The sequence below is a fragment of the Hyperolius riggenbachi genome, chromosome 1 (genome assembly GCF_040937935.1).
Source record: "Hyperolius riggenbachi isolate aHypRig1 chromosome 1, aHypRig1.pri, whole genome shotgun sequence".
NCBI classification, from domain to species: Eukaryota; Metazoa; Chordata; class Amphibia; order Anura; family Hyperoliidae; genus Hyperolius; species Hyperolius riggenbachi.
The window spans coordinates 426704498-426730962 of NC_090646.1; the positions used below are offsets into that span (position 1 = coordinate 426704498).

Here is a 26465-nt window from a genome sequence, read left to right on the forward strand (position 1 = left end):
AGTGCCCAGTATAGGTAGGTAGTGTCCAGTATAGCTAGTATAGTGCACAGTATAGATAGTAAAGTGCCCAGTTTAGCTAGTATAGTGCCCAGTATAGCTAGTATAGTGCCCAGTATAGCCAGTATAGTGCCCAGTATAGGTAGGTAGTGTCCAGTATAGAGCCCAGTATAGCTAGTAAAATGCCCAGTATAGCTAGTAAAATGCCCAGTATAGCTAGTATAGTGCCCAGTATAGCTAGTAAAGTGCCCAGTTTAGCTAGTATAGTGCCCAGTATGGGTAGGTAGTGCCTCAGTATAGTTAGTATAGTGCCCAGTTTAGCTAGTATAGTGCCCAGTATAGCTAGTAAAGTGCCCAGTATAGCTAGTATAGTGCCCAGTATAGGTAGGTAGTGTCCAGTATAGTGCCCAGTATAGCTAGTAAAGTGCCCAGTTTAGCTAGTATAGTGCCCAGTATAGCTAGTATAGTGCCCAGTATAGCCAGTATAGTGCCCAGTATAGGTAGGTAGTGTCCAGTATAGAGCCCAGTATAGCTAGTAAAATGCCCAGTATAGCTAGTAAAATGCCCAGTATAGCTAGTATAGTGCCCAGTATAGCTAGTATAGTGCCCAGTATGGTAGGTAGTGCCTCAGTATAGCTAGTATAGTTCCCAGTATAGGTAGGTAGTGTCCAGTATAGCTAGTATAGTGCCCAGTATAGATAGTAAAGTGCCCAGTTTAGCTAGTATAGTGCCCAGTATAGCTAGTATAGTGCCCAGTATAGCCAGTATAGTGCCCAGTATAGGTAGGTAGTGTCCAGTATAGAGCCCAGTATAGCTAGTAAAATGCCCAGTATAGCTAGTAAAATGCCCAGTATAGCTAGTATAGTGCCCAGTATAGCCAGTAAAGTGCCCAGTTTAGCTAGTATAGTGCCCAGTATGGGTAGGTAGTGCCTCAGTATAGCTAGTATAGTGCCCAGTTTAGCTAGTATAGTGCCCAGTATAGCTAGTAAAGTGCCCAGTATAGCTAGTAAAGTGCCCAGTATAGCTAGTATAGTGCCCAGTATAGCTAGTATAGTGCCCAGTATAGCCAGTATAGTGCCCAGTATAGGTAGGTAGTGTCCAGTATAGCTAGTATAGTGCCCAGTATAGGTAGTATAGTGACCAGTATAGCTTGTATAGTGCCCAGTATAGCTAGTAAAGTGCCCAGTTTAGCTAGTATAGTGCCCAGTATGGGTAGGTAGTGCCTCAGTATAGCTAGTATAGTTCCCAGTATAGGTAGGTAGTGTCCAGTATAGCTAGTATAGTGCCCAGTATAGCTAGTAAAGTGCCCAGTTTAGCTAGTATAGTGCCCAGTATAGCTAGTATAGTGCCCAGTATAGCCAGTATAGTGCCCAGTATAGGTAGGTAGTGTCCAGTATAGCTAGTACAGGGAGTGCAGAATTATTAGGCAAGTGGTATTTTTGAGGAATAATTTTATTATTGAACAACAACCATGTTCTTAATGAACCCAAAAAAACCATTAATATCAAAGCTGAATATTTTTGAAAGTAGTTTTTAGTTTGTTTTTAGTTTTAGCTATTTTAGGGGGATATCTGTGTGTGCAGGTGACTATTACTGTGCATAATTATTAGGCAACTTAACAAAAAACAAATATATACCCATTTCAATTGTTTATTTTTACCAGTAAAACCAATATAACATCTCAACATTCACAAATATACATTTCTGACATTCAAAAACAAAACAAAAACAAATCAGTGACCAATATAGCCACCTTTCTTTGCAAGGATACTCAAAATCTCATATTTTATGATGGACCACAGGTTCTCAATGGGGTTCAGATCAGGTGAACAAGGAGGCCATGTCATTAGTTTTTCTTCTTTTATACCCTTTCTTGCCAGCCACGCTGTGGAGTACTTGGACGTGTGTGATGGAGCATTGTCCTGCATGAAAATCATGTTTTTCTTGAAGGATGCAGACCTCTTCCTGTGCCACTGCTTTAAGAAGGTGTCTTCCAGAAACTGGCAGTAGGACTGGGAGTTGAGCTTGACTCCATCCTCAACCTGAAAAGGCCCCACAAGCTCATCTTTGATGATACCAGCCCAAACCAGTACTCCACCTCCACCTTGCTTGCGTCTGAGTCGGACTGGAGCTCTCTGCCCTTTACCAATCCAGCCACGGGCCCATCCATCTGGCCCATCAAGACTCACTCTCATTTCATCAGTCCATAAAACTTTAGAAAAATCAGTCTTCAGATATTTCTTGGCCCAGTCTTGACGTTTCAGCTTGTGTGTCTTGTTCAGTGGTGGTCGTCTTTCAGCCTTTCTTACCTTGGCCATGTCTCTGAGTATTGCACACCTTGTGCTTTTGGGCACTCCAGTGATGTTGCAGCTCTGAAATATGGCCAAACTGGTGGCAAGTGGCATCTTGGCAGCTGCACGCTTGACTTTTCTCAGTTCATGGGCAGTTATTTTGCGCCTTGGTTTTTCCACACGCTTCTTGCGACCCTGTTGACTATTTTGAATGAAATGCTTGATTGTTCGATGATCACGCTTCAGAAGCTTTGCAATTTTAAGAGTGCTGCATCCCTTTGCAAGATATCTCACTATTTTTGACTTTTCTGAGCCTGTCAAGTCCTTCTTTTGACCCATTTTGCCAAAGGAAAGGAAGTTGCCTAATAATTATGCACACCTGATATAGGGTGTTGATGTCATTAGACCACACCCCTTCTCATTACAGAGATGCACATTACCTAATATGCTTAATTGGTAGTAGGCTTTCGAGCCTATACAGCTTGGAGTAAGACAACATGCATAAAGAGAATGATGTGGTCAAAATACTCATTTGCCTAATAATTCTGCACTCCCTGTATAGTGCCCAGTATAGCTAGTAAAGTGCCCAGTATAGCTAGTAAAGTGCCCAGTTTAGCTAGTATAGTGCCCAGTTTAGCTAGAATAGTACCCCAGTATGGCTAGTATAGTGCCCCAGTATGGCTAATATAGTGCCCGAGTATGGCTAGTAAAGTGCCCAATTTAGCCAGTATAGTGCCCAGTATAGTAAGGTAGTGTCCAGTATAGCTAGTATAGTGCCCAGTATAGCTAGTAAAGTGCCCAGTTTAGCTAGTATAGTGCCCAGTATAGCTAGTATAGTGCACAGTATAGCCAGTATAGTGCCCAGTGTAGGTAGTGTCCAGTATAGTGCCCAGTATAGCTAGTAAAATGCCCAGTATAGCTAGTATAGTGCCCAGTATAGTTAGTAAAGTGCCCAGTTTAGCTAGTATAGTGCCCAGTATAGCCAGTATAGTGCCCAGTATAGGTAGGTAGTGTCCAGTATAGTGCCCAGTATAGCTAGTAAAATGCCCAGTATAGCTAGTAAAATGCCCAGTATAGCTAGTATAGTGCCCAGTATAGGTAGGTAGTTGCCAGTATAGCTATTATAGTGCCCAGTATAGGTAGGTAGTATAGCGCTCCCCCCTCCCTGCTCCCCCCGTGGCCGCCGCTGCTATTACCTGCTTAGGCAGTGGCTTCCTCTAATCCGCGTTCCCCTCTCATGTTGCATATAAGTGTATCACAGCAGCGCGCCCGGTGCTGCTGCTGTGACGATGCAGGGGGCAGGAAAGAGCGCGGCTCCCTGTAGCGGCGATGTGTACCGCCGTTACTAGGGGAACCGCTCTTTCCTGCCCCCTGCATCGTCGCGCTGCTGTGACACACTTATATGCAACATGAGAGGGGAACGCGGATTAGGAAGCGGCCGCTGCCTAAGCAGGTAATAGCAGCGGCGGCCGCGGGGGGAGCGGGGCGCGGACCACCCGACCACCAGACAAGACTCGCATACAAGCCGCCCCCAACTTTTGACCCCCTTTTTGGGGGTCAAAAATTTGGCTTGTATGCGAGTATATACGGTATGTAAGATTGCTCAGTTTAATGTTATTCTACATTTCGATCTCACTCTAGTAGATAAAACTTCTGCTTGGATTTGCTTATGTCCTTCTACAGTATATGTTTTTTTCCTGGGATAGTTTGGCTGACCCTCATGCTTTATTGAATGGGCTCGTATACATTTTCAAGAGTTTTTCTCACACAAAAAGAAACACTTTGACCTGTTTGTTTTTTTTCCTGCATGCCATTCAGGTTTTTGCATTAAGAGACTGAGGCCATGCACATTTTAACTTAGAGTAATGCACATTGTATGCTACAGAAACGCATTTCAAGTTTATAGTGTTAACAAAGCCTTGGTGTTCTTATTATTAAAGTGAACCAGGAGTGAAAATAAACTTATGAGATAATGAATTGCATGTGTAGTATGGATGATAAATAGAAAAGAGCCTCCTTTTTTATTTACTATTGTATAGCTTTATTTTTAAGATTGCATCAGACTGTCACAGCTGCAGTTTAGAATCCACACTCTGCCTTTTAGCTGAAAACAGAAATACAGAAATACAGATACAGAAATATAAACTCTGTGAACTATCCTGGAGTAAAATCATATTATTTCCCTTCACCCTGACAGATATCAGCCTTTTAGCTTCTATTTACTTTTCAGGAGACCGGGCTGAATTCAACAAGCTGTTTTGCACACATAACAACTCAAGTTTCTTACCGTTTGCTGTAGTGAAAAACAGAAAGGGAATTCAGATAATTTCTTAGTAGGGCTATATTATATGTATACAGTATATGTTTATCTTATCTTGTCACATGTCACTTCAGGTATCTTTTAAAGGGAAGGTCCGAGCTACTTAAAAACAAAAAATCTACTTACCCAGGGCTTCCTCCAGCCCCTGGCAGCCGTCCTTTGCCCTCGCCGCAGCTCCGCATCCAGCCGGGGGCCCGGGGTCCCCTCCGGTGCAGATGCCAACCTCACCAGGTTGGCATCTACTACTCCTGCGCGAGAGTCACGCTGACGTCATCTGGCGTGTCCTGCGCAGAACTACTACGTCTGCACAGAACGTTGATGAGTTTTTGTGCATTTCCACGCATTTCTATGAGTTTTACTTCATTATCAAACCACTATGAAGTGACGTAGAGGGAAAGGAAACCAGCTGATTCAGCTGGGCTTATTTGCATAATCCATGTGCTGAAACTCACATGCATGTCTATGAGTTTTAATTACTCCTGACGTGGTGAAGTACACTGCACAGCAACTCGCTGTTGTAGTGTAAGGCTGGTTTCACAGTGGGACGTTAAAGTCCCACGTTACAGCAGCTAGTAACGCAGCCTAACTCACAGCACTGTAAAATCAATGTGCTGTTCACAGTGCACACGTTGCGTTACATTGTAACGCAGCACGTTTAAACAAAGTGCTGCATGCTGTATGTTATACTGGGCTAAGCCACGTTAGACTGTTTGCACATGCTCAGCAATGTTGGAGGAGGAGGTCTCCCCTCCTCCGCAGCCAGCCACATGGCTAATTAATATTCACTGCGCTGTGGAGACTCATGGTGGGACTGTTCATCCGGATCTTTTTTGTGAGTCGAATCATCCGGATCATCACAATAAACGATTCGGTTCACAGTGGATGTCTGTCTGGAAGAAGCAGGAACATACGGAATGAACAGTGCAGGGAAAGTCTTGTCCTGCTAATCATTTCACCCAGTCTGCTTCCCTAGTAAAATGATTCAAATGATTCGGTTCAAAGATCCGGATCTTTTCAATGATCCGATTCACATGATCCGCATCCTTAAAAAGATCGGACTTCCCATCACTATCCTGGAACTGCTGCTTTGAGAGCTGCATAACGCAGTTCAATCTGACGTACAACTTCAACACCACCAGGGGTTGAGTTAGGGGCACGCTATGCGACCATAACGTCCCCTAAAACGCAACGTCTTGGTGGGAAAGTAGACTGAATGTTAAAATGAAAGTCTACTGACTTTCATGTTACCATGCTTAACGCATGCTATGTGCAGTGCGTCAAAACTCACTGCAACTCACATAGTGCGAATGAGCCCTTCATAGTGAACACACAATGGACACCACTAGGTAGCACTGCTTGAAATGTTGGTGTGTAGTGTCGGGACATTATGTGAATCCTCTGCCAGCCTTTTTATTAAGGTGTCACAACACAATGGCTATCATAAATAAAAGCATGTGCGGTAAAAAAAAATCTGGTTGGGAAAATACCGCATTCTATATTTTAGACTTTTGTGTGCTAATTCATAAACATTTTCACAGCTGTGATAGAAGTACTGAAGCCCAACTGTCAGTAACATTGTTACAACATTGTTACATTCCTGTTCTCTGTGCAGAGACAGCATCACAATAAAAGAGGCATCTCCAACTTCCCTTTGGATGTGCATGGTTTGTTATACTGCCTCTGTTTGCCCTGAATCTGCTCTGTATCTGTCTATTAGTCTTTCTTAACAATCTATTTAATTGCCACAGTGTAGAAGAACTTCAAGAAACTTTACACATGCCTTGCTTTCTGATGTGAAATATACATCTTAAAAGCAGGAACCCAAGAGGTTAAATACACAGCCTAAGGTATTTAGGGGAAGCCTTGTTAGTTCCGCTCTCACTGCTGCTGCTGCCTGGGGAGATCTCTGCTTGTGAGTCTCCATTAACTTTGCTCTTACTTAGCTCTGCGCCATTACCGCCTGCTCTAATCTTTATGAATTGACATTTACTGAGATGTGTTGAGGTAATTACCGCACATTTCGGTAATTTACCTCACTGCTCGGGAATTTCAGCTTTTCATGCGGTAACTGCTTTTATGAATTGACATGTTTCTAAGTGCTCGGTGAAGTCAGCTGTTTTCTGCATTACCGCATGCGGTAATGCTTTATGAGTGATAGGCATTGTGTGATGAGTGGCATGTAAGCTCAGCAGGTGTGGATGGTGCAGAGAGGATGTCACAGTGGCACACACTAGCGTGATGAAGTCCAAACACTGTATACCCCCGAATCTCTAGTTGACTTGCTGTCATCCTGTCACCTTTAAATACTGTCACCTGTCACAGGTCTTCCTTTACTGCAACGTTATTTTTCTTGCCTTTCTGTCTTTTTATTATTTCCGAAAATACGCATTTCAGTCATTACTACTACGATATTTCCATATTCTGCTTTTAGTGCAGATTGTGCCAAACATTTTTCCACGTAAAAAGACTGACATGTCTGACGAGCAGCAGCTCATTAGCTTGTTGATATGGAAACCCCCCCTATATATGACACTAAATGACAGCATGAGGTAAACAATTCTGTGCCTATGTATTTCCACAGGCAGAAGCTGCTTTCTGTCCTGGCTAATGTTATTAATAAACTATGATATAATTTGCAGGTTCATGTTGTTTACAAGATAAGCCATTTCTTCCCACAGAGCTGCTGGCCTAACATCAACCTCTCGTTTCATCTGCATCCGTATCTAGCGCATGAATTATGAATCATCTTTCTACATAGCAGGACCGCTCTCAGGAAACAGAGGGTGAGCGTTGAATGATGAACACGGTGGAAGGAAAATGACAGATTTCAATAAACCACTTTCTTTAGTTGCTCTACAGCTAATGCATTTGACCCAGGTGTTGTTAGTACCCAGAAGCCACTGGACAGGAGAAATATGGTTACAAGTGGAACAAACACAGATGCGTATGTCAGCTTTTGAAGTATGTAATGCTTTACGGCTATTTCAGCTTTGAAGTCAGTGATTTCCCCACAATTGGTTCAGAGAAGACGGGAATATTCAGGACAAAGTAGGGAAAAAGGCAAATCATTCATGCACACAAGTAGAATAACTTTGCAGGCTATGCTTCACCTTTTAACAGACAAGACGTTCTGTGACCTATTTTGTTGTTCACTCATACCAGAAACTTTATCTAACTTCAGACAGAAATCAGCAGGAAAGAGTTGGTGTGAGGGCCGCCAGCTACATTTGCTGACTGCCTTATCTTACATAAAAGGCAATATGGCAGTTTTAAGAATAGTTGTATTTTTCTTTTTATTAGGAAAATATGAAATATTGCCTATTCGGCTGCAGGTCATTTCTGCCTTCCTCCTTGTGTTGCTTCCCATTTACAGCTTCCCTTTTCCATTTGCAACCTTCTTTTTAATATGCAGCAACAACAAAGCATTTGTAAAGTGCTTTTCTCCTGTAGGACCCAAAGCGCATAAGCCTGTCTCAGATCAGTACATAGTGATGTGTACAGGCGAAAAGGTTATGTGATCATAAATTCCAGACTAAACAGGTGGCTTCTCAGTTTTGATTTAAACATGTCCAGGATTGAAGCTTTCTTGATTAATTTTGGCAAGGAATTCCAAAGGGTAGGGGCAGCATGACAGAAAGCTCTGGCTCCAAAGGTTTTTAGTTGAACTCTGGGGGTGGTCAAGTTATTGGATCCGTTTGATTTGAGGTTGTGGGAGTTGTGACACAGTTGCAACAAATCCTTCAGGAATCCAAGGCCTAGGTCATCTAGGGATCTGAATGTTAGCATGCCAATTTTAAGAAGTGCTCTCCATTTTATGGGTAGCCAGTGTAGTGAGCAAAGGATTGGTGTTATGTGGCAATGGCAAGGTTGGCTTGGTAAGAGCCTTGCTGCAGTGTTCTGTACTAGCTGCAGGCGGTGTAGGTCTTTATTTGGAAGGCTTGTATAGAGGGCTTTGCAATAGTCCAGCCTGATGTGATGAAGGCGTGAACTAGAAGGAATTAGGAGCTTTATTTTCAAAATATTCCTTAGATGAAATAAGGCATGTTTCAAAACAGCTGAAATTTGATTCCTGAAGTTGAATTCCCTATCAATCAGTAAACCCAAGCTGGGCACATTGTTGGAGCTAGCAACGTCTGAGTTCCCTACCCTCAGCGGTGTTTACTAGTGATGCTCTCTGTGTTGAAGGAGGAAGTGTTTGTAGTCACATGACACGGCTTGGAACGCAGCATGGAAGGCGCTGTGGGTTGGATGAAAGAAGATGGATGCTGGGTAAGTTTAACCCCCCCCCCCCCCCCCCCCCCCCCGCTCAGCTGCATTAATTAGGAGGATGAAATCCGAATAAAAGTCATTTGGTTTTCATCCATCGCTCATTGCTTGTGTTGACTATGTCTGAAGCTGCTTTGCGGGTGGGCGCTGATGTCTGATGACAAGAACCTCAGTTTTGTCTGCATTTAGTTTAAGCCAGTTGCCATTCGTCCACTCCTGAAGCTCAGTTAAGCATGTGTTCATTTTGTAATGGGGTTTGTCATGTCAGGTTTAAATGACATATACAGCTGGATGTCATTAGCATAGAAGTAGTATGTCAGATCTTGTTTTTGGATGATTTTCCCGAGTGGCAGCATGTATATGGTGAACAACAAGGAAGTTAGCATCGAGCCCTAGGGCACACCGTGTTTTAGTGGTACGTGGTTGGACTGGACAGGCCCCAAGGCTACCCTTTGTGTTCTACCAGCCCTGAAGGAGGAGAACAACTGGAACACTCGCCTCTGTCTCTGGCCATGAGCAGGTCATTGCAATACTGGACAAGGGCTGTTTTACAGCTGTGGTGCTTCTTAAAACCAGATTGTAGGGGGTCAAAGATTTTGATTGTTAAGAGCCTGGCTTCAAGTTGGAGATATGCACCCTTCTCAATAACATTTCCCAGAAAGGGACGTTGGAGAAAGGTCTGTAGTTGCTCTGAATATCTGGATCTAGGAATGGTTTCTTGAGTAGTGGCCTGATGATTGCTTCTTTCAGATCAGTAGGAAAATGTCCTGCTTGCAAGGAACAATTTACTATTGTGTGAAATGCTGGCCTGATCAGAACCCCTCTTCCATGTCTGGCTGCCCCTTGGACAGCAGGTGCCCTAGGTGCCCGCCTGTGTTGCCTTTTCACAAATGCATCTCTGCCCCTAGTATTCACTGCTTCTTCCTGTGGCAAAGAAATTTGTGTTGCAAAACAGAATTTCTCTTGTAGTTAATAAGTGGTTTCCAACATCATGCAAAGTGATTGCTAAATTTAACTCCATATTTGGAGCACGAAATCAATGTTTTGGAGGCAGGGTAGGATGTACCACTTTAGCTGCATCTCCTGAGCACCATAAAAAGGTTAAGTGAGATGTGTATACATTTTAACATAATTTAAGGGGTGCCTGACACCCCTCTGAAGCTGACAATGACACTTTTCTACTAATCAGATTGTTGCAAATTCTTATAAGGCTCGTTTACCCCTAGGAAATGTAATTGGTTCTCAGCGAGAAACACCTGATTAAATGATTCAACAACCTATGTGAAATGGACCTGAGTGATTGATAGTTAAGTTGAAGGATTTTTTTTCATGTGTGTGAAATGTCATTATATTAAATTAAGATAAGTGTCACACTACTCCGGTGATGAGTTTAGCATTCTCCCTGTAAGCATACAGGTAGGTTGATACCCTCAGTCCTGGAACTGAATGATGGAACGCTGTGTAGGGTAACAAACCTGTGTCTGCATAATTTTGCACGTAGCTTGAGGTTTCATACATACAGTGGGATGCGAAAGTTTGGGCAACCTTGTTAATCATCATGATTTTCCTGTATAAATTGTTGGTTGTTATGATAAAAAAATGTCAGTTAAATATATCATATAGGAGACACACACAGTGATATTTGAGAAGTGAAATGAAGTTTATTGGATTTACAGAAAGTGTGCAATAATTGTTTAAGCAAAATTAGGCAGGTGTATAAATTTGGGCACCACGAAAAAGAAATGAAATCAATATTTAGTAGATCCTCCTTTTGCAGAAATGACAGACTCTACACTCTTCCTGTAGGTTCCAATGAGAGTCTGGATTCTGCTTGAAGGTATTTTAGACCATTCCTCTTTACAAAACATCTCTAGTTCATTCAGGTTTGATGGCTTCCGAGCATGGACAGCTCTCTTTAACTCACACCACAGATTTTCAATAATATTCAGGTCTGGGGACTGAGATGGCTGTTCCAGAGCATTGTGCTTGTTCCTCTGCATGAATGCCTTAGTGGATATTGAGCAGTGTTTAGAGTCGTTGTCTTGTTGAAAGATCCAGCTCCGGCGCACCTTCAGTTTTGTCACTGATTCCTGGACATTGGTCTCCAGAATCTGCTGATACTGAGCTGAATCCATACGTCCTTCAACTTTGACAAGATTCCCAGTCCCTGCACTGACCAAACAGCCCCACAGCATGAGGAACCACCACCATATTTTAATGTAGGTAGCAGGTGTTTTTCTTGGAATGCTGTGTTTTTTTCCTCCATGCATAACTCTTCTTGTTATGCCAAATAACTCAATTTTAGTTTCATCAGACCACAGCACCTTATTTCAAAATGAAGTTGGCTTGTCCAAATGTGCTTTAGCATACCTCAAGTGGCTCTGTTTTGTGCTGTGGGTGGCACAGCACAAAACTCACGCATACTCACGCATACAGCATCTTCTTGTGTAAAGTGCGCCGAATCTTTGAATGATGCTCCATCTGCAGCAAGATGATGTTGTAGGTCTTTGGTGCTGGTCTGTGGGTTGACTCTGACTGTTCCCACCATTTGTCACTTCTGTTTATCCAAGATTTTTCTTGGTCTGCTACTTTGAGCCTTAACCTGAACTGAGCCTGTGGTCTTCCTTTTCCTCAATATGTTGTAACTGTGGAAACAGACAGCTGAAATCTCTGAGACAGCTTTCTGTATCCTTCCCCTAAACTGAGATGATGAACAATCTTTGTCTTCAGGTCATTTGAAAGTTGTTTTGAGACCCTCATGTTGCTACTCTTCAGAGAAAATTAAAAGAAGAGAGAAACGTACAATTGACCCCCTTAAATACTCTTTCTTTCTCATAATTGGATTCACCTGTGTATGTAAGTCAGGAGTCACTGAGCTTACCAAGCCAATTTGAGATCTAATAATTAGTTCTAAAGGATTTGGAATCAATAAAATGAAAACAGTGCCCAAATTTATGCGCCTGCCTAATTTTATTGAAACAATTATTGGGCACTTTCTGTGAATCTAATAAACTTAATTTCACTTCTCAAATATCACTGTGTGAGTCTCCTATATGATATAATTAGCTGACATTTTTTATCGTAACAACCAACGATTTATACAGGAAAATCATGACGATTAACAAGGTTGCCCAAACTTTTGCATCCCACTGTATAGGAAATAGTAAATATAACAGCTTCTAGCCATAACTGAGTTATGCATAAGTAGTCACTTAGTGGTATATTTGGTACCGCTACACACACTAGTATGCTTAGTTAAGTAGTTGTGCCTCCTGAAGCTAGAGACTGAATAGTCACATGACTGAACAGGCATAGCTTGATTTTTATATATCTGCTGTAGTTTTTTCCCTAAAAGCTAACATATTAGGCATTGGACCTTTAATGTATTTGCTGTAGTTCCGGTAATTTCTTTAATAACTAAATGTACATGGTTTACTGTAAGCTTTCGAAACTTAAAGAGGATCTGTAACATCAAAAGATTCCCTGGGGGGTACTCACCTCGGGTGGGGGAAGCCTCCGGATCCTAATGAGGCTTCCCACGCCGTCCTCCGTCCCTCAGGGGTCTCGCTGCAGCCCTCCGTGAAAGATGACGTCAATATTTACCTTCCCGGCTCCTGCGCAGGCGCTCTGACAGCTGTCGGCTCCGAACTGCACGGAAATACCCGATCGCCATCGGGTCTGCTCTACTGCGCAGGCGCAAGTTTCCGGCGCCTGCGCAGTAGAGCGGACCCGACTGAAATCGGGTATTTCCGTGTAGTTCTGAGCCGAGAGCAGCCACAGCGCCCCCGCTGGAGCCTGCAAAGGTAAATATTGAACTGACAGTCGGCTCTGTCACCGGCTGTTTGGAGGGCTGCAGCGAGACCCCCGTGGGACAGAGGATGGCGTGGGAAGCTTCATTAGGATCCGGAGGCTTCCCCCACCCGAGGTGAGTACCCCCCAGGGGATGTTTTTGAGGTTACAGAGTCTCTTTAAAGTTTCTTCTTCAGGCATTATACAGAACTGGGGCGTTGTGGTTTTATGGTTCTGTATAATGCCTGAAAAATAAACTTACAGTTTCAAAACCTTGCAGTTAGTCAAAGGTATTACTGGAATCCAATAAAAAACCAAAACTATTTAGAAAACATAATGAATAAAATACTGTTAATAAAGGTATTATTACTTGTTTTGTTAAAACATAATGTCTGCATCTGGGCTTTGAATATACTACCTCACATAACCACACCACACTATTTCATGAAATAAATTTGTCTGGTGAGCCAAAGAAAAAATTCTTCAAAACTAGCAATTCACTCACAGATTATTCTACATGGTGCTTATGTACGGATAATTACAGAGATTCTATATTTATCACAGAAGGAGATTTGGTTCAGCTGTAGTTTTTATGTGCTGAGTGTACATTTAGCTTCTATCTTTAATTCAGTTTATAATTAAACATGCTGCTTAAAGCATATGAACATTGTCTGTTTAAAACTATGTAAAAGCGTTACCAAAACTGTATTTTTTTTCTTGAAATACCTACAGCTTTCTTACAATGAACCTGCATTTACCGGAAATATAGAAGCTGCTTTGTGTATTTTTACAAGTACTGTCATGCTCATCCCATGGCTGCACTACTTAAAGGAAAACTTAAGTCAAATAAAAAAAATGACATTTACTCACCTGGGGCATCCCTCAGCACCCCGAAGCTGGATGGTGCCCTCGCAGCCCCGCTCCGATCGTCCTGTCCCCGCCGGCGGCTACTTCCGGTTCGGCGACAGCCGCCGACAGGCTGGGAACGCGGCTGATTTTCCGCGTTCCCAGCCGCTGCTATCACCCTCTATGCTGCTATAGCGTATATATAGACGCTATAGCAGCATAGAGGGTGATAGCAGCGGCTGGGAACGCGGAAAATCAGCCGCGTTCCCAGCCTGTCGGCGGCTGTCGCCGAACCGGAAGTAGCCGCCGGTGGGGACAGGAGGATCGGAGCGGGGCTGCGAGGGCACCATCTAGCTTCGGGGTGCTGAGGGATGCCCCAGGTGAGTAAATGTCATTTTTTTTATTTGACTTAAGTTTTCCTTTAAAGTGGAATTTTAATGCAAAAAAAATGAAATTCATCCCACTCATTAGCAAGAAATGTTTTAGTTTTTCTTGAATAGTTCATAAGAGACATCTGTGTGGCTGATATTGAGGTGAAACCCCTCCCACTGTGCGATGCCATGGCCATGAACGTTATGGTTTTTCATACCTGCCAGCAGAAAGATGTTGACCTACAGGCTTAGAGAGTTTCAAACAATATTAACAAAATACACAAGTATTAAAACATTTCTTAATCTAGCTTCCATTTTTTAACTTCTCACTTTGTAATGTCTTGATTTATTTCCCCCACCCAACAACTACTATATTTCGGTAAAGTTCCTCTTTAAATGAGCTGGATAACAAAGACAGATTTTATTTAACATATAAGAGGAAACCTTATTGGTTGCTCCTCAGGGTGTCTGCTCCACATTTGCCACAATTTACTATACACCTAGTTTTTTTAAATCAGTCCAAATAAATACGGTAACTCCATGAAGGCCGAGACTTGTGACTTCACTGAGTACATTTTCTGTCCATGTTGGTCACTCACGATCACTCACTATGGGTTATTTACTCCAGTATTATAGAATACAAAAAAACAATACCTGTACTAGAACTATAGTTTTATGTACCAACCAAGCCAAAGAAAAGAAGAAAATATTATACACACCTTAAAAAAATTGGAACCCAATTTCTGTTCATAGAAGAAATAAAAAAACAGAAAACATATCAATGGAATAAGCCAGACGAGAAGTCCTCCTCACAGAACTGTTAGTCAAAGCTCTACCCATTGGAACAGGAAGAATCATCTTTTGATTTAGTTTAGTTTAGGCTTCCGTCTAATTTTTGGCAATCAGCGTTCATTACTTAGGGAAGATTGTGTGTACGGGATCGCAAAAACGATAAGGACTGCAAGGAGATTTATAAGTCAGCTACTGGATTTGTAGACCTGTAATAGCATTACATTTACAGCCAGGACAGAAAATACTGAAGAAAGAAAAAATACTTTATAGCAGCACTGCAAGACCTGAAGTGTATCTCTAATTTTGCAGAAGAAACAGCTATAGACTATCTCTAGACGTCAGCTAGGTCCACGTCGTCCTCCCTTGACATAAGAGGAACTCTGCAGATGAAGCCTCAGTTGGCTGATTTACTATCAAAATTAAATTGGTGCAAGAGTCCAAATCATGGAACAGTCTGTTTTCCCAAAAATGTAAGAAGCCATCAAGGCTAGTTTGATTACCCAAGATCGGAATATCTGCAAACAGGGAGTCTTCCAAGCAAAGTTCAAAGCAGTTTATATACACCAGGCAGAAAGTTTTTCAGATACCCGGAGGTCTTTATTATAGACTGCATGTAAAACAAATAAAGTAATTACTTCCAGAACTCTAGGGCCATTTATACAAACAAGGTCAGTCACTGGAAAGTCAGTTTTTTATCATAAAAAACCATTAGCATCCAAAAAAAAATAACTTTGGCCATGCTAGTATTTTAAACCTAGTCTATTAAAATAATGAAAGGTTGAAAAACATCAATATGCTCCCTTGTGGTTACTGCCATCAGTGCGATTTTGTCTTTAAAGGAAATTATTTTACACATTCTTGCACCAAGAACAAAAATCTGACATTAATTCTTCAAAATATGTAATCTATCCACTTAAATATTTATAATGGCTCATCATTTCCTGGAGGCTGGACATAATATGTCACCACTTTGTTTTAAGACACTGAAACAATCCCACCACACAAAAAGTAGAGGAGATCTCCTCAGAAAATTGTATCAATGGGATGTTTTGAACCTAATGATCTCAGACAGCGTCAATCTTTTATCTGCAGTTTTTATGTGCATGCTTGTTTTATTAAAAATGTATCTTAATCTGTATACACACTAGAATAAACTTTTGGCCGTTTGGGGCTGTCATGGTTAAAAATCTAGGCTGTGTATTATTTATTTGATTCAATGATAGCACACTAGCAGTTGCAAAAGCTCAGCTGGCCATAGTTTATAAGAAATTCAACTGATCTGGCAAATGATTAATATCTCATGTATTGAAAACTGATCAGGGGATCATCTTGACGCCGTGCACCGCTTGATATCAATGAGATCTTTGCAAAAATCTGTTTGCAAATTGATCAAACTGACTGAATTGATCAAACTGACTGAACAAATTGACTGAATATGTTATTTTGTTTTCCTCTTTGTTCTTCTTTTTACAACAAAATGTAGCTTTTTGTTATTGAATGTATGCTAAGTATATGATGTATGTATATGTTTCTTTATGCCACAATAAAAAGATTTAAATACAAACAAACCTCTCCACCAATTTTGTCGTTTAGCCTTCTCCTTTGTATACAGAGATCCCTCTAAATCAGGGGTGCCCATTAGGTAGATTGCGATCTACCGGTAGATCGCAAAGGACTTTATGGTAGATCCTGACTGCACTACATTTTCCATTGTGTATATTCAATTGTGCTCCTAAAATCCTACATTAGTAGATAATTTTGACTTGCTAATTTTTAAAGTAGCTCAGAAGCCAAAGGCTCTAAATTCTCTGAATATTATCATGATACTGCTAGTGATGGAATCTTTAACTTGCAATGTTTCACCCGAGGAAAACAGAGTGGTATACTACCTCTCCCCATCTTTAACCTCTTAAGGACCACAGGCTTTACCACCCCCCCCCCCCCCCGGCTATTTTTTTAGCAAATAAGGGCTCTGCAGCTTTAATGGCTTGCTGCAAAACTACAGATCCGTGCACACAAATCAATTACCCCCCCCCCTTTTCTGACCACCAACAGAGACTTCTGTTGGTGGGCTCTGTTTGCTGCTACGGAAGTGTTTTTTTTTATTAATTTAATTATTTCCTCCTTCCCCCAGATAGCGAATGACAGTGATCAGCTGTCATAGGCATCAGCCTATGAGAGCCGATCGCTCCTGAGCCTCAAGAGGGGACAGCCGAGTGACACAGCTGTCCTCAGTACAGCGCTGACATAGATCGCAGAGCTGTACAGTGTAAATAGACGGTGGTTTCGCCGTATAACAGTCTCCTAGTGGCGATCACCGCTGGGAGACTGATGTCATTCAAGTGGGGATGCACGCGCGATCCCCAGCAAAGCACACCCCAAGGAATTGATGCCAATTGGCCTTATGCTGTCCTGGGGTAGCCGCCACATTCACGCCATTTGGTGTGACGCGGTTGTTAGGTAGTTAAAAACAGACTCTAAACGAGTCAGCCTGTCTGGGATGTTAATTTTTTTTATAGTCAATGGATAGAATCAAAGGGGCTGGCACTGTGTGTAAAAGCCTTAGGGGGGGGGTTTCAATACGGTATTGGGGTGCATGCACAGATCAATGAACTAGGTAGAATATGTAATAAATCTAGTTCAAGAAGCAGATGATAGTGTGGCACTCCCTATAATGATACAGATGATGTGTGGGAGAAAACAATTGAAGCTGTAAGGTAGTCTTCGCCTCCACAAACCCTGCAATGGGATCAGAGGAATGCTGGGACTTGTGCTCCGCTGAATGTCACGGAAGGAAGGGAACAACAGAAATGTATGCAAAGAAGCAGAGGCGTGCACCAATGTCCCATAAGTGTATCTTGTCTTTTAATCCTCGAGATCAATTCCATACAATAGGGTAAACATTAGTGTATACTTGAATATATATCATACATACTGATTATGGTGGCGGTGATCCGGTGGGTGCTCAGGGTGTGAAAAGGTCGGCGACGGCCGTTTCGCGTCCAACAGGACGCTTGGTCACGCTGCGTGCACGGAGCCTCAGAGGAAGCTCATTGGAGCGAAACGGTCGTCAGGCGGACCGCTGCCACCCCCACATTGCCCCACAGCCAGGACCTCAACAGGGTATGTCAGTTACATTTGCCTTTCTATGAGAAACGTGTATGTTTTATGGATGAAGATTGAAACTGACTGATTTACAATAAAGAAGAGCCTTGGAGCAGTGCAGGATCGCTTTCTTCTTTTGTTTATTAATTTTTTTTATACCTAAAGGAAATGAGGTTATGAATCATTTCATTTTTTTCACCAATATTTAACTATTAGGATTTCACATACTTTCTACATTATACTGTACATCTTAAAAATTGTTGAACATGTGCAATATATGGTCCGTTTACAAAGTACCTACTGTAAAATTGCTATTCCTATTAAAATAATGTTAATACTGACACGTAAAAATTATAAAACAAATAAAAATCTATATTCGCTAAAGAAAAAAAAAATCTAGAACATTTCAAAGCAAAAGCTTAAAAATATGTATTTAAAAATAATGAGATTTAAATAGTACAGCACCATGAAAATATGAATTAATTCTCTACATATAATTATTTCAAACAGTACATACATAGCCTGAAAATTTCAGGTAAATATAATTGCTCCCAAAAGCCTTAAAAGATGAAAAAAAATACATCTTATTACAAGTTGTAATTATTATTTTTTTTTGGTGGGGGGGGGGGGGGGAGAGGGGGGTGTTTGTATTTTTTTCTTACTTTGCAAAACACTGTTTACATGACTGAATTTTTTACCCACTTCAAACAAAGCTTGAAAACATTGTAACGCATAATCATAGTAGCAATAAATGTTACCGTATATACTCGGATACAAGTCGACCCCGTGTATAAGTCGACCCCCAAATTTGATCCCCAAAAGCTGGTATTTCTCCAAGTCTCAAGTATAAGTCGGCCTAGGAAAGTTGATGGCTGCAGGTGGGGACTAGGAGGGGTTACTGGCTCTGCACTTGGGGTCCAGAAGTAATGCCTGCCTTTGGGGAACAGGAGAAGTTAATGGCTGTAGTGCATAAAACTCTGCAGCCATTAACTCCTCCTGGTCCCCAGGTGCTGCTTCAGCTTTTCACTGTTTAACTCATTTTGTTCTGCATTCTGTATGCAGATCGGATATCCTGAGTACTATGGCCAGTTTTCCCTATAAACTCCCCCTCCAGCCGCTATTGTGCCTGCCATTCTCTCTCTCCCCGGGTGGCCCCTCTCTCCCCTGTGTTTAGTGAATGCCCCTCTCTAGCTCTCCCTCCCGCCTCCTCCTAATTATAATTGTGGCCAGTTTTCCCTATAAACTCCCCCTCCCCTTCCAGCCGCTATGGTGCCTGCCGTTCTCTCTCCCCGGGTGGCCCCTCTCTCCCCCGTGTTCAGTGAATGAATGCAGTGTAGAAAGCTGACATACGTTACCTAATCCACCGCTGCGCGCTGTGTCCTTTGATCTCCTCTTCGCTCATGCCGGCGAGCATATTATAGCGTCTCTCCTGCTTCCAGTACCATGTGACATCGGGAGTCACATGGTACTGAAGCAGGAGATACGCTATAGTATGCTCGCCGGCATGAGCGAAGAGGAGATCAAAGGACACAGCGCGCAGCGATGGATTAGGTAACGTATGTCAGCTTTCTACACTGCATTCATTCACTGAACACGGGGGAGAGAGGGGCCAGAACGGCAGGCACCATAGCGGCTGGAAGGGGAGGGGGAGTTTATAGGGAAAACTGGCCACAATTATAATTAGGAGGAGGCAGGAGGGAGGGAGAGCTAGAGAGGGGCAGTGCAGTGTAGAGTAGTGAGGAGAAAGGGGCACCCCGACCTCGGCTACAAGTTTGGAAATTTAGGGCTGACGCGACTATAAGTCGACCCCCCCACTTTTAAATTGTGAGTCAGTCCTAAATTTCTCGACTTGTAGCCGAGTATATACGGTACTTTTCTGTATACTTTATGCTGTGTATCTCATGCTCCCATCACAGCTCAAACATAACCTAAAAGAATTAAAAATATATAAAATCAATACATCTTAACGCCATCTGTAAGGAATTGTTTTTTTGTTTTTAGCATTTTTTTTCACTTTGCAAAACACTATTTACATAACTGTACATTTTCTATCACCCTCAAACAAAGCTTAAAAACATTGTAACCACTAAAGATAATAGCAATTAAAATGATGTTATGTCAACTTGATGTTGTGTATCTAATCTCTGTTTTGATGGCTTATACATGATTGTTTTGTATTCTTGTACGCGATGTTTACACTTGTGCATGATTTGTTTTGTTGACAATAGGAGCTTTCTAAAAGTCTAAATTATGAAGTATAAAGCTACAGGCTATGCTACATGATGCTAGCAGCAAATAAAATGAACCCTCAAACTGCACTGTTTGTGTGTTACACAAACTCTTCAGAATGTCTTTCAAGTAATGCAGTATATAAAACTAAAGTAGCCAATAAACACATCAATTTTCCCATTTGATTACCTGCAGATTCAATCACTCCGATCAAATCGGATAGAAATCAATTCCTTTAAATGATCATTAGAATGTTGATGAAATATGACCAGGCATGCTCAGATGTACCAAAATTCGGTTCGAGTACATTCGAATTCGGGTCCGCAAGACATTCGGATTCAAATTCGCCTTCGACTGCGAAATTCGGTTCGGATTCGGTTCGGGTGTCGGTTTCAAAATTCAGTAAAAATTCGTGTTCGGAAATTCGGATGCGTTTTTTTTTTTTTAAAGGGAAATCACATTGAAATAGGTGTAATTTAAAAAACAAAACAAAAAAGTGACATATGGCATTGACAGCAGGCAATGTATTGTGTGGACCTACAAATCTCATTCAATGTCAGGCCTACACTGCTTTACAACATCAGGCAGTGTATCCCTCAACTCCCTCACTCATCTTCCAGGGACGTGTAGAATTTCAAAAGCCAGCTTATATACCTTGACCAGGAATTGAACCCAGGTCTTGGCCAGGAATTGAACCTAGGTCTGAGTGCATGGTAGATAGCTCTCTTAACCGCTATACCACCACCAACACTACATGCTGAAGGCAGCCTAGCATGTGCCATTATGATATATCCTAGAGAAAAATGAGCTTGCTTAAAGATTTGTAGGCTTTGAAAAGCCAGCTTACACATACCTTGGCCAGGAATTGAACTCAGGTCTGAGTGCATGGTAGATAGCTCTCTTAACCGCTATACCCCCACCAACACTACATGCTGAAGCCAGCCTAGCATGTACCATTGTGATATACCCAAGAGAAAAATGAGCTTTCTCTCTCTCTCTCTCTAAGACTTGATGGTTTTAAGCTGAAAATTCACTTCAATGGCATCAATGGATACCAGCAGAATTTCACAGGCAATTTCAGAATTCTGCCGGATTGAAAAAGCAATTCCATTCCGACCAAACAGAATGGAATGACCAATTTCCGCCCAAAATTACGGAAGATACCACGGAAAGTGGTGACCATCCCTACTAGAGAGAGAGAGAGAGAGAGAGAGAGAGATGAATCTACATGGCTATCTGGGGTTCTATTCAGACAACTGTTGAACACAAAAGGCAAGGCCATGCCTGGGTGGGGTTGAACCACCAACCTTTTAGTTAACAGCCAAACACACTAACCAATTGTGCCACAGAGACTGTGTTCTATTCCTGGCCAATGTGAGTTGGCTTTTGACATACTACACATCCTTAAGCAAGCTCATTTTTCTCTAGGATATATCATAATGGTACATGCTACGCTGGTTTCAGAATGTAGTGTTGGTGGTGGTATAGCAGTTAAGAGAGCTATCTACCACGCACTCAGACCTGGGTTCAATTCCTGGCCAAGGTATGTAAGCTGGCTTTTGAAAGCCTACAAATCTTTAAGCAAGCTCATTTTTCTCTAGGATATATCATAATGGTACATGCTAGGCTGCCTTCAGCATGTAGTGTTGGTGGTGGTATAGCGGTTAAGAGAGCTATCTACCAAGCACTCAGACCTGGGTTCAATTCCTGGCCAAGGTATATAAGCTGGCTTTTGAAATTCTACAAGTCCCTGACAGATGAGACCCTCCTCCCTCCGGGAGGAGGGGGTGAGGGGGTATAAATACAGCAGGAGCGACGTGTGGCACAGTCACACAAGTGCGTGGCTCTGCAAGATGGCCGTCGCCTTATATAGAGGAGGGGAGGGCCAGGTTCCCCTCCTCTGATTGGTTGCCAGGTCCTCGGCTGGAGGACCTTTTATTGGCCTAATGACGTCATCCCCGAATTCCGAATTCAAATTTTAACCCATTCGGCCATCCGGCCGAATTGGAGTGTGCACATTCGGGAAAATTCGCATTCGGATTCGGATTGTTTTGAAATCTTCGGGTTCGGGTTCGCATTCGGGAAAGCTTAAAAATCGCCCGAATTTTCGGGTAAAATTCGCATTCGGGGTCTATCTGAGCATCCCTGAATATGACTAATCAATTGAACGATCAATTGAAAGTATCTATTGAATAAGACAGAAAATGTAGGTCGATTGGGGGGGGGGGGGGGCAAGAGCGGTGGTGTTCGATGTAGTGGAACGGTTGATAGCCTTGCACTGCATCGAGCAGTACAGTGCTGTTAGAATCTATTAAAATTTGATGTGCTGTATGTGGCAGGAATCACTCCCTTCTGAATCGCTCCCTATCAGAAAGAAAGCGATTGTTTTGGAACATTGGTTGGATATGTATATGTGTATGGCCACATAGCCCATGCTGAAAAATGTATAATGTTGTGGAAGTTACCTTACTCTGGGGGGAGAAGCCCGGCGACTGCAGGGAGGCTCAGAGGTGTGGGAGGCCCCCAACTACTAACCTTTCCTCTCTCTGATACCTCAGACAAGGTGTTTTTGTGGCTACACATGTTATGCATGTGAAGACCCTGATGGACACATTTGTGTTATGACCCTTATATGATGGACCCCCATGTTGTGAGGACCACCAAGGGGAGGCAAGGGAAGGATTGTGAACATTAAGAGGGCCCTATCAAAGTGTTGCTGGGGGCTCCATGATTTGTAGTTATGCCCCTGAATATATCAATATCTATCATTTCTAGAGATAAGGGATAACAACAGAAAATAGTAGGCAAAACTTTATTAACCCTGATTAAAAATATAAAAATGAGTAGTCTATTTACTATGATTAAAGGGACAACATTTGAATATGGTGCTGACAACAACCTGTGACAGGAAGGCCCACCCTCAACATCCTGTCAATAGAGTACCATGGAATGGCTTGGCAAAATCCGCCTTTAAAATTGTTTGTTCATTTTATTCATCCATTACACAGGACAGATGTACAGGATTCACAACGGTTCCGGGCTTACCGAGATCCTTTTTCAAGCTACACAAATCCGTACAATCATTACAATGAGCTCAAAGCATTTATCTATCACAAGCAAGAAGTCAGCTTAACCAATCATAATGGTACTATAAACTTCCCACCAATCCTAAATGGTCCCATGTCTTGTGGACCTGATAGGGTACTGCTCGTCTTACAAAACTGACCAATGAGACAGTGGGACTATCCATTCTAACTCTTTATCTATACCATCCTATCTGCCTATCTCAATGCAGTGGAATAACACCTGTATACCATGCAAGAAATGGAGACAGTGGACTTAGACACTCTGAGCTTCTGTCAAAAATTGGAGGAAGGCATCAAGTATTGCGGCCAAGGTTTCTCAAAAGAAAAAAAGTGCTGTCTCTGAATATGGCGGATAGTAATCACACGCCTTCATAAAGGGGGACCCTGAGCAGCCCCCGAAACAATTGTCGGCTATCTTTGTGGATATAATGGCTCAATAAAGAGCATGAATACTTGAACTACGGTTTGCTGATATACTGTATTGTTTACTTTGTTTGGGGCATAGCCTATGCCACAATATCAAGCACCCAACCTTTAACACTGGTGTGCACACTCACAATCTCTTTGATCTGCATATTACAGGATGAGTTGTAATATGGGTACCACTCTGTCTAAAACACATGGCATATTAGAGGATAGGCTTATATTAGGAGCTATGCTATACTTAGTTGATGTTATTGGCACATGTGGACTTTGCATTAAAGAGGATAAGATTACATGCAATCAAACTTATCTCTGTCCAGATAAAATTTTTAATCCATATTTTCATTATTGCTTTACATATATCTGTGAGGTTTATTACCAGTTTTCTTGGTGGGAATGTGACATCACTATACTGGTTCATTGTTACTGTCTTGCTTATAAATTGAGTTATTTCTATGTTGGTGATTGGTGGATCCCAAGCAATCCCAAAATGACTGTCAACATATTTATATACGATCAGTGAAGAATAAAAGTAACCCCTAATCATAATTTTGGAGCGTGCCGACCCTTCTTTAGGGCTGGGACCAACTACTGTGTTTTTTTGGCAGTGTTTTGGGATCGCCGACAATCACCAGTAATTACCACCAGTAATCACCAGTAATTACCACTGGTGAGATTGTGATTAGGGGTAATTGCAGTCGTAGGACATGCAGCAGTTTACACTCAACGCTGTGTTTAGTAGCACTGCAAAATCGCTTTGAAAAGTGATTTTGCATCAATTTGGAGGGGGGTGGGGGCCAGCGATTGAAAATTTAAAAAAAGATATTTATACTTACTCGTTGTCTGTATTTCCATCTGTAGCCCTAACCCCTAGCAGAAGTGGTCGCAGGTGCTTCTCTGATTGGTCGTAGAGAAGCACTGATGACCTCTTCCTTTGGTAGCGGGGCTACAGATGGAAGCTGGACACCTGGTAGGTATTGTAAAGTTTATTGGAAAAGAAGTGAATCACTAATCGGAAGTGTCGGGAATCGCGAGTGCAAACATCCTAGGAATTTCTGCACACAGCGATGCAGCAATTTTAGATCGCTGCAGCGATTACTACTGATTCCAGGCCTTACTGTTTATTGCTGGTAGTACCAGCTATAACACGTTACTGCAACTTAGTATCTTTGGATTACCGTATCTCCTTTCACACTGCTGCACATTCATAAAAATGATAAAAGCTTGTGGTGTGAAAAAAATATGGAATTCATCAAGCATTAAAAAATAATTTGTGATAAAGAAATTGAATTTTCAGGCAATTTTTTTTTTCTAAAGATGCAATTATTGATTTCATATGTAGGGGCATATTATAACAGATAAAAAAACAGAGAGAGAGTGAGTCACATTCCTCAATTGTTACATTGTGTTTACTTAAATGTATCTATCTAAACTTCGGATGCGGCAGCATTTCTCTCCACGGAATTTTAAAGCTCTGTGTGTAACCCTTCCAATGCTGGTCTAGTAAAAAAAAATGCTGGTTGCATATAATATGCTGTAAATAATGTTTTAGAGCAAAGTTGAAATGCAGGGTTATATTCCGCTTTAAGGTGGATATACATGTGCTGCAAATGTCACCCATTGTGATCAGTTCTGGCCTATCAGTTGCATCAGAGTGAGGCATACTGTTGCTATGGGGAGAAGATGAGAGACAACAGTGTATCACACAATGGAGCTGCTTCCGGGGAGCGAGGACAGGAGGGGAACAGTGTTCTTGCCCAGAAACATCCACTGTGCTTATTTGAACAACATTGGAGGAATCTTGTATAAATGCAAAATTATCTTCTCTTCTTGAGCTCCTGACGAAGTGGTCACGTGGATCACGCCACACTTGGAGCATTCCTGTGTCTCCCTCTGCCCGGATGGATCGCTGCCCTACTCCTTCTTACTTGTGGAACGCTGGGTCGGTGTAGTATGTATGCCACTAACCACTTATCCACTTTTTTACGCCTGACCTACCCAATTTGCTCACTTACTGACCTAGTCGTTCAGGTATGGCTATGAGCATATTTATTTCTTGCACCATCCCTTGCTTTATATCTCACTACTCATATGCTTATACTACTGAGCACTAGCACTTTTGCATTGGCACCAGTCACTTTATTTACAATCAGACCCGGGTCCCCACAACCCATTTGGGGCTCTTTTAAGAACCCTAAGTGGGGTGATACTGCAGCTTAGGGAATCGTTTATTACTCAGAGGTGAGGCACTATTGTTAATTACTTGACATTATCGTGCCCAATAGGGTTTTTTCTAGTGTCGTATCGTATACACTTTTTAATTGGTGTTATGTGATTCGTTGTTCAATAAAGTTTACAATTTGTATATCAATTTGGTGGTGCAGCTCATATGTACAGGATCCTTTTTTGCTTGTTTGTTACATAATCTGTCCTGTACCTTGCACACCACATACATTGGGGAGTGCAGATGTTCATTGCTTATATAATGCAAAATTATCTTCTGAGATGGTCCGGAATGTCTGCCTCAACCTAGGTCAGTGTACTGTACAACTAACATTATATTTCACAATAAAAATGCTAACTAGGGAATAATCAATTCACTAGCATAAGAAACCAAAGTCTAAGACTTCTTTTAGTGATAAGCTCATGTTATGCATGGATTCCTTTATTACTGATATACTGTAATATTTATAGTACCTACTGCTGCCCACCTACAACCCGACCAGTATCATTTTCCAATTTCCCCATGCAGAATGCCGCAGGCTTGGTTCTTGGTTTACTTTTTGAACTTCTTTCATGCATATTCCAATCCTTTGATCATCAATACAAGCAGGAGACCTTCTATACCTTAGAATATAGTTACAATTGATGCTACTCTCGTTATTAATAAATGTTAATGACAATCACTGTACATGTGAGCATTACTATAACTTATGTATGAAGAGAGATT

The 26465-nt window shown here is 41.9% G+C and overlaps 1 protein-coding gene across 1 annotated transcript in view; it reads right to left on the reverse strand.

Moving 5' to 3' along the window:
- FRMD3 (FERM domain containing 3) overlaps nt 1-26465 on the reverse strand; it is a 295269-nt gene that overhangs the window by 107918 nt on the left and 160886 nt on the right. The gene's annotated exons all lie outside the window — the stretch shown is intronic.